The 8,826-nt window shown below is 41.2% G+C and overlaps 1 non-coding gene across 1 annotated transcript; it reads left to right on the top strand.

Annotated features, from left to right (window-relative positions):
• Nucleotides 1-5,080: 5,080 nt before the first annotated feature.
• On the top strand, nt 5,081-5,187 carry LOC112611793. Its single transcript, XR_003116754.1, has one exon. It is a non-coding gene; the product is annotated as a U6 spliceosomal RNA (small nuclear RNA).
• The last annotated feature ends 3,639 nt before the right edge of the window (nt 5,188-8,826 follow it).

Below are 8,826 nucleotides of genomic sequence, written 5' to 3'. Positions count from 1 at the left end.
TGTCCTGAATGGTATTCTTTTAGGGTTTTTATGGTTTTAGGTCTGACATTTAAGTCTTTAATCCATCTTGAATTAATTTTTGTATAAGGTGTAAGGAAGGGATCCAATTTCAGCTTTCTACATATGGCTAGCCAGTTTTCCCAGCACCATTTATTAAACAGGGAATCCTTTCCCCATTTCTTGTTTTTGTCAGGTTTGTCAAAGATCAGACGGTTGTAGATGTGTGGTATTATTTCTGAGGCCTCTGTTCTGATCCATTGGTTTATATCTCTGTTTTAGTACCAGTACCATGCTGTTTTGGTTACTGTAGCCTTGTAGTATAGTTTGAAGTCAGGTAGCGTGATGCCTCCAGCTTTGTTCTTTTGGCTTAGGATTGTCTTGGCAATGCGGGCTCTTTTTTAGTTCTGTGTGAACTTTGAAGTAGCTTTTTCCAGTTCTGTGAAGAAAGTCATTGGTAGCTTGATGGGGATGGCATTGAATCTATAAATTACCCTGGGCAGTATGGCCATTTTCAAGATATTGATTCTTCCTATCCGTGAGCATGGAATGTTCTTCCATTTGTTTGTGTCCTCTTTTATTTCATTGAGCAGTGGTCTGTAATTCTTCTTAAAGAGGTCCTTCACATCGCTTGTAAGTTGGATTCCTAGGTATTTTATTCTCTTTGAAGCAATTGTGAATGGGAGGTCACTCATGATTTGGCTCTCTGTTTGTCTGTTATTGGTGTATAGGAATGCTTGTGATTTTTGCACATTAATTTTGTATCCTGAGACTTTGCTGAAGTTTCCTATCAGTTTAAGGAGATTTTGGGCTGAGATGATGGGGTTTTCTAAATATACAACCATATCATCTGCAAACAGGGACAACTTGACTCCCTCTTTTCCTAATTGAATACTCTTTATTTCTTTCTCTTGCCTGATTGCCCTGGCCAGAACTTCCAACACTATGTTGAATAGGAGTGGTGAGAGAGGGCATCCCTGTCTTGCACCAGTTTTCAAAGGGAATGTTTCCAGTTTTTGTCCATTCAGTATGATATTGGCTGTGGGTTTGTCATAAATAGCTCTTATTATTTTGAGATACATTCCATCAATACCGAATTTATTGAGCGTTTTTAGCATGAAGGGCTGTTGAATTTTGTCAAAGGCCTTTTCTGCATCTATTGAGATAATCATGTGGTTTTTGTCTTTGGTTCTGTTTATACGATGGGTTATGTTTATTGATTTGCATATATTGAACCAGCCTTGCATCCCAGGGATGAAGCCCATGGTGATCATGGTGGATAAGCTTTTTGATGTGCTGCTGGATCCGGTTTGCCAGTATTTTATTGAGGATTTTTGCATCGATGTTCATCAGGGATATTGGTCTAAAATTCTCTTTTTTTGTTGTGTCTCTGCCAGCCTTTGGTATCAGGATGATGCTGGCCTCATAAAATGAGTTAGGGAGGATTTCCTCTTTTTCTATTTATTGGAATAGTTTCGGAAGGGATGGTACCAGCTCCTCCTTGTGCCTCTGGTAGAATTTGGCTGTGAATCCTTTTGGTCCTGGACTTTTTTTGGTTGGTAGGCTATTAATTATTGCCTTAGTTTCAGAGCCTGTTATTGGTCTATTGAGAGATTCAACTTCTTCCTGGTTTAGTCTTGGGAGGGTTATGTGTCCAGGAATTTATCCATTTCATCTAGATTTTCTAATTTATTTGCATAGAGGTGTTTATAGTATTCTCTGATAGTAGTTTGTATCTCCATGGGATCTGTGGTGAAATCCCCTTTATCATTTTTTATTGCGTCTATTTGATTCTTCTCTCTTTTCTTCTTTATTAGTCTTGCTAGTGGTCTATCAATTTTGTTGATCTTTTCCAAAAACCAGCTCCTGGATTCATTGATTTTTTGAAGGGTTTTTTGTGTCTCTATCTCCTTCAATTCTGCTCTGATCTTAGTTATTTCTTGCCTTCTGCTAGCTTTTGAATGTGTTTGCTCTTGCTTCTATGGTTCTTTTAATTGTGATGTTAGGGTGTCCATTTTAGATCTTTCCTGCTTTCTCTTGTGGGCATTTAGTGCTATAAATTTCCCTCTACACACTGCTTTGAATGTGTTCCAGAAATTCTGGTGTGTTGTGTCTTTGTTCTCATTGGTTTCAAAGAACATCTTTATTTCTGCCTTCACTTCATTATGTACCCAGTAGTAATTCAGGAGCAGGTTGCTCAGTTTCCATGTAGTTGAGCAGTTTTGAGTGAGTTTCTTAATCCTGAGTTCTACTTTGATTGTCCTGTGGTCTGAGAGACAGTTTGTTATAATTTCTGTTCTTGTACATTTGCTGAGGAGTGCTTTACTTCCAACTATGTGTTCAATTTTGGAGTAAGTGTGATGTGGTGCTGAGAAGAATGTATATTCTGTCAATTTGGGGTGGAGAGTTCTGTAGATGTCTATTAGGTCTGCTTGGTGCAGAGCAGAGTTCAATTCCTGGACATCCTTGTTAACTTTCTGTCTCGTGAATCTGTCTAATGTTGACAGTGGAGTGTAAAAGTCTCCCATTATTATTGTGTGGGAGTCTAAATCTCTTTGTAGGTCTTTAAGGACTTGCTTTATGAATCTGGTTGCTCCTGTATTGGCTGCATTTAGGATAGTTATCTCTTCTTGTTGAATTGATCCCTTTACCATTATGTAATGGCCTTCTTTGTCTCTTTTGGTCTTTGTTGGTTTAAAGTCTGTTTTATCAGAGACTAGGATTGCAACCCCTGCTTTTTATTTTTTGTTTTTCATTTGCTTGGTAGATCTTCCTCCATCCATTTATTTTGAGCCTATGTGTGTCTCTGCACATGAGATGGGTCTCCTGAATAGAGCACACTGATGGGTCTTGACTCTTTATCCAATTTGCCAGTCTGTGTCTTTTGATTGGAGCATTTAGCCCATTTACATTTAAGGTTAATATTGTTATGTGTGAATTTGATCTTGTCATTATGATGTTAGCTGGTTATGTTGCTCATTAGTTGATGCAGTTTCTTCCTAGCATTGATGGTCTTTACAATTTGGCATGTTTTTGCAGTGGCTCGTACTGGTTGTTCCTTTCCATGTTTAGTGCTTCCTTCAGGAGCTCTTGTAAGGCAGGCCTGGTGGTGACAAAATATCTCAGCATTTGCTTGTCTGTAAAGGATTTTATTTCTCCTTCACTTATGAAGCTTAGTTTGGCTGGATATGAAATTCTGGGTTGAAAATTCTTTTCTTTAAAGAATGTTGAATATTGGCCCCCACTCTCTTCTTGCTTGTAGGGTTTCTGCAGAGAGATCCACTGTTAGTCTGATGGGCTTCCTTTGGTGGATAACCCAATCTTTCTCTCTGGCTGCCGTTAACATTTTTTTCTTCATTTCAACTTTGGTGAATCTGACAATTATGGGAGTTGCTCTTCTCGAGGAGTATCTTTGTGGCATTCTCTGTATTTTCTGAATTTGAATGTTGGCCTGCCTTGCTAGGTTGGGGAAGTTTTCCTGGATAATATCCTGAAGAGTGTTTTCCAACTTGGTTCCATTCTCCCCATCACTTTCGAGTACACCAATCAGACGTAGATTTGGTCTTTTCACATAGTCCCATATTTCTTGGAGGCTTTGTTCATTTCTTTTTACTCTTTTTTCTCTAAACTTCTCTTCTCACTTCATTTCATTCATTTGATCTTCAATCACTGATCCCCTTTCTTCCAGTTGATCAAATCGGCTACTGAAGCTTGTGCATGCGTTACGTAGTTCTTGTGCCATGGTTTTCAGTTCCATCAAGTCATTTAAGGTCTTTTCTATGCTGTTTATTCTAGTTAGCATTTGTCCAGTCTTTTTTCAAGGTTTTTAGCTTCTTTGCAACAGGTTCCAACATCTTCCTTTAGCTCAGAGAAGTTTGTTATTACCGATCTTCTGAAGCCTTCTTCTCTCAACTCATCATAGTCACTCTCCATCCAGCTTTGTTCTGTTGCTGGTGAGGAGCTGCATTCCTTGGAGGAGAAGAGGTGCTCTGATTTTTAGAATATTCAGCTTTTCTGCTCTGGTTTCTCCCCATCTTTGTGGTTTTATCTACCTTTGGTCTTTGATGATGGTGATGTGTACAGATAAGGTTTTGGTGTGGATGTCCTTTCTGTTTGTTAGTTTTCCTTCTAACAGTCAGGACCCTCAGCTTCAGGTTTGTTGGAGTTTGCTGGAGGTCCACTCTAGGCCCTGTTTTCCTGGGTATCACCAGCAGAGGCTGCAGAACTGCAAATATTGCAGAACGGCAAATGTTGCTCCCTGATTGTTCCTCTGGAAGCTTCATCTCATAGGGGCACCCGGCCATATGAGGTGTTAATCGGCCCCTACTGGGAGATGCCTCCCAGTTAGGCTACTCGGGGGTCAGGGACTCACTTGAGGAGGCAGTCTTTCTGTTCTCAGATCTCAAACTCCATGCTGGGAGAACCACTACTCTCTTCAAAGCTGTCAGACAGGGACATTTAAGTCTGGAGAAGTTTCTGCTGCCTTTTGTTCAACTATTCCCTGCCCCTACAGGTGGAGTCTAAAGAGGCAGGCAGGCCTCCTTGAGCTGCAGTGGGCTCCACCCAGCTTGAGCTTCTCAGCTGCTTTGTTTACCTACTTAAGCCTCAGCAATGGTGGGTGCCTCTCCCCAGCCTCACTGCCACCTTGCAGTTTGATCCCAAACTGCTGTGCTAGCAATGAGCAAGGCTCTGTGGGCGTGGGACCCTCCAAGCCAGGCACGGGATATAATCTCCTGGTGTGCCATTTGCTAAGCTGTTAGAAAAGTGCAGTATTAGGGTGGGAGTGACCCGATTTTCCAGGTCCCGTCTGTCATGGCTTACCTTGATTAGGAAAGGGAATTCCCTAACCCCTTGTGCTTCCTGGGTCAGGTGATGTCTCACCCTGCTTTGGCTCATGGTCCGTGGGCTGCACCCATTGTCCTGCACCCACTGTCCGACAAGCCCCAGTGAGATGAACCTGGTGCCTGAGTTGGAAATGCAGAAATCACCTGTCTTCAGTGTCGCTCACGGTGGGAGCTGTAGACTGGAGCTGTTCCTATTCGGCCATCTTGGAACCTCTGACACACTTCTTAAAAGCTTGGCTCTGCTCCCTTTGGCAGCACACATACTAAAATTGGAACGATACAGAGAAGATTAGCATGGTCCCTGTGCAAGGATGACATGCAAATTCATGAAGTGTTCCATATTTTTCCCTAGAAGAAAACCTAGGCAATACCATTCAGGACATAGGTATGGGCAAAGACTTTGTGATGAGAATACCAAAAGCAATGGTAACAGAAGCCAAAATTGACTAATGGAATTTAATTAAACTAAAGAGCTTCTGCACAGCAAAAGAAACTATCATCAGAGTGAACAGATAGCCTACAGAATTGGAGAAATTTTTTTGCAATATACCCATCTGACAAAGGTCTAATATCCAGAATTTACAGGAAACTTTAACAAACTTACAAGAAAAAAACAACCCCATCGAAAAGTGAGCAAAGGATATAAACAGACACTCCTCAAAGACATTTATGCAGCCAACAAGCATATGAAAAAAAGCTCAACATCACTGATCATTAGAGAAATGCAAATCAAAACCACAATAAGATATAATCTCATGCGAGTCAGAATGGTGATTACTAAAAAGTCAAGAAACCATAAATGCTGCTGAGGCTGTGGAGAAATAGGAATACTTTTACACTGTTGATGGGAATGTAAATTACTTCAACCATTATGGAAGACAGTATAGCGGTTCCTCAAGGACCTAGAACCAGAAGTACCATTTGATCCAGCAATTCCATTACTAGGTATCTACCTGAAAGAATATAAATCATTCTACTATAAAGACACATGCACGCATATGTTTACTGCAGCACTATTTACAATTGCAAAGTCGTGGAACCAACCCAAATGCCCATCAATGATAGACTGGATAAAGAAAATGTGGTACATATATACCACCATGGAATACTATGCAGCCATAAAAATGAATGAGATCATATCCTTTGCAGGGACATGGATGGAGCTGGAAGTCATCACCCTCAGCAAACTAACGCAGGAACAGAAAACCAAACACTGCATCTTCTCACTCATAAGTGGGAGTTGAACAATAATACATGGACACAGGGAGGGGAACAACACACCAGGCCCTGTTGTGGGGTGGAGGACAAGGGGAGGGAACTTAGAGGATGGGTCAATAGGTGCAGCAAACCACCATGGCACACATATACCTATGTAACAAACCTGCACGTTCTGCACATGTATCCCAGAACTTGAAGTAAAAAAAAAAAAAAAAAAAAAAAAGCTTGCCCATATTTGCTGTTTCTAGTTCTTTACCCTGCTTTCATATCTTACCTCTCCTGGCTTCTACCCCCATCACTCTACAGAAACGCTTCTTGCTAAAGTCTCCATGTAGCCACTGAATAGTATTGCTCAAAAACTACCCCAGGCTCCTGTTCCTGTTTCACCTTATACTCTCTCCCTGGGTAATTTCTCTTTTACCCTGGCTTTGCTAACCCTCTAACTGCAGATGACACGCAGACTTGAACCCCAGCATGCCCACCTCTTGGGGTCAGAATGGCTTTCTGTTTCCAGTGCTAGTCCCCCGTGGAAGCCATGAAACATACATGATTCTCTGTGTGTGTGTGTGTGTGTGACAGAGAGAGAGAGAGAGAGAGAGAGACAGAGAGAGAGAGAGAGAGAGGATCTCACATCTCACTCTGTGGCCCGGGCCAGAGTGCAGTGTTACCATAATGGCTCAGTGCAGCCTCAACCTTCCGAGCTCAAGTGATCCTCCCGCCTTAGCTTCCTGAATTGCTGTGACTACGCCTGGCTAATTGAAAAAAAAATTTTTTTTGGTAGACACTGGGTTCTACTAAGATGCCCAGGCTGGTATTGATCTCCTGCCTCACCCTTTCAAAGTTTTGGGATTACAGGCATGCACCATTGCACCTGGCCCATGTACAAGATTCTTTTTAAAAAATTAAATGATCTCTCTTTTCTAGTCAAGCTAGCAAAATTGAGATGATACTTTTAATCAAGATAATCCAATCTGTTATGTTAGGAAAAAGCTTGGCCCCACTCTGAAATAGACTATGTTCTAGTTGGAAAGGCAAAATATATGGTATGTGAAAGAAGCCATACCATATAGTTGTATACTATGTGGTATGTGGTATACAACCTGTGTGAGAATATACAGAAGAGGAGAGGCCATGAGCAATATATGACATTCAGTTACTTAACTGAATCTGATGAAATGAGGTGCTAGAGTCCTTCCCATTACACAAAGATATCTCTTAAAAAGAGGACCCAGCATTCTGTAGTATTCTATCAGAAATTAACACCATCACCAGCTCTCATCAAAATAACACATGAACAGCACATCTGAAAGCTATTTAGCAGAACCACTCAATATTATATGTGAGATTTGAAGATGGCCACTTTGAAATTGCCCCTTTTAATCACAGACTGGAAGCAGCAAGATGTAGGAAAAATTATTCTTGCCTCAAATTAATTAGGATTCTCTCTGGTTGAAAGCTTTTTCAATGAATGAAAAGGAAAAATAATTAATGCTGCATAAAAGGTGGTGATGAAAGAGGGCAATGTATGGATGCAATGACTATTTAAACCACTCGAAGTTTGCGAAGCCTTGGAGGATTTCTTTGGGGATGCTGGTCATGGCGACCCACTCAGGAAGAGAATTCTTTTTACTACTAGGCTAGTGGCCGTGGGGGCCTGTTAGAAAGAGAAGAAGCGCTATGGTAGTCACAGATTTGAATTTGTTCAATGATAGATTCTGTAAAAGAAGACTGGCCCAGGGCAAACCTGAACCAATGGAAGCTTCCTTCTCAGTCTACTATGTCTGGTTTTCAGCTACCTTTCTGTTAACGCTGGGGTCCTGGTCTCACTGTGGAATCTTATTCAGACCTAGCTGAGCCCCTAATCCTTCCTGTAAACCTTTTTCCTTCATCACATGCATCTGTTGAATGTCCCATCTCCTCAAGGCCTTCCTCATTCCTGATTGTCTGTTATGTGCTTTCTCTGGGCAAACTGGTTTTTATTTGAATGACGACCTTCTGCAGGCAACAATGCAACCCAAAGGAGTAGCCTACAGGAAGTTTTAGACACCTGACAAGCATGGCCCCAGTAATCACAGATGTCCAGTGTTGGGAGAGGAGTGTTGGCCTTGGCTTCTTCATCTATAAAGGACAGATCATGACATCTACTTCTCAATGTTGAAAAGATAAGAGAGAATAGATGTCAGCCCAGTGCCTGAAACAAAGTAGAATCTTCCTAGATATGAATTGTTGTGATTGTATAGATCACATACTCTGCCTATGGGAATATCATTCTTTTAACAAAAAAGGCTTTAGATTTGGTTGAATAAGCAGTAGTGATGGGAAGATAACTAGTTCTACACCAGACAGTCATACACAGGCCTGCTCAGTGGTTGCACATCTGTGTTGGCACTGCCCAAAGACAGTCCCAGGAACATATCTGCATGTTCCAGTGGAGGGAGTAATTGCTGATTCAGGAGTTAGGATGGCTGGTTCTAGGTGATACCACCTAAATTGTCTGTCTGATCTAGGGTAAATTATGTTTCCTGTGAGAATTAAATAAGCAAGTATATATGTGAAAACATATTATATAAGAAACTATATATGTGAGAATTAAACAAGCAACTATATATGTGAAAGCCTTTGAAGAGTATAAAGCGCTGTATGAGAGTTGGATATCACCACCGGTTGGCCTCACAGTATCTTGAGGGAGGCCAAACATGTTCCAATGTGCTCAAGTTCACAAAAGGCCTGGAAAGTACAAGGGAAGGGAGATCACATGGCTTGTCTG

The sequence above is a fragment of the Theropithecus gelada genome, chromosome 18, assembly GCF_003255815.1.
Source record: "Theropithecus gelada isolate Dixy chromosome 18, Tgel_1.0, whole genome shotgun sequence".
NCBI classification, from domain to species: Eukaryota; Metazoa; Chordata; class Mammalia; order Primates; family Cercopithecidae; genus Theropithecus; species Theropithecus gelada.
Note: the sequence above shows the minus strand (reverse complement) of the source record. Positions and strands in the feature narration are given on the sequence as shown.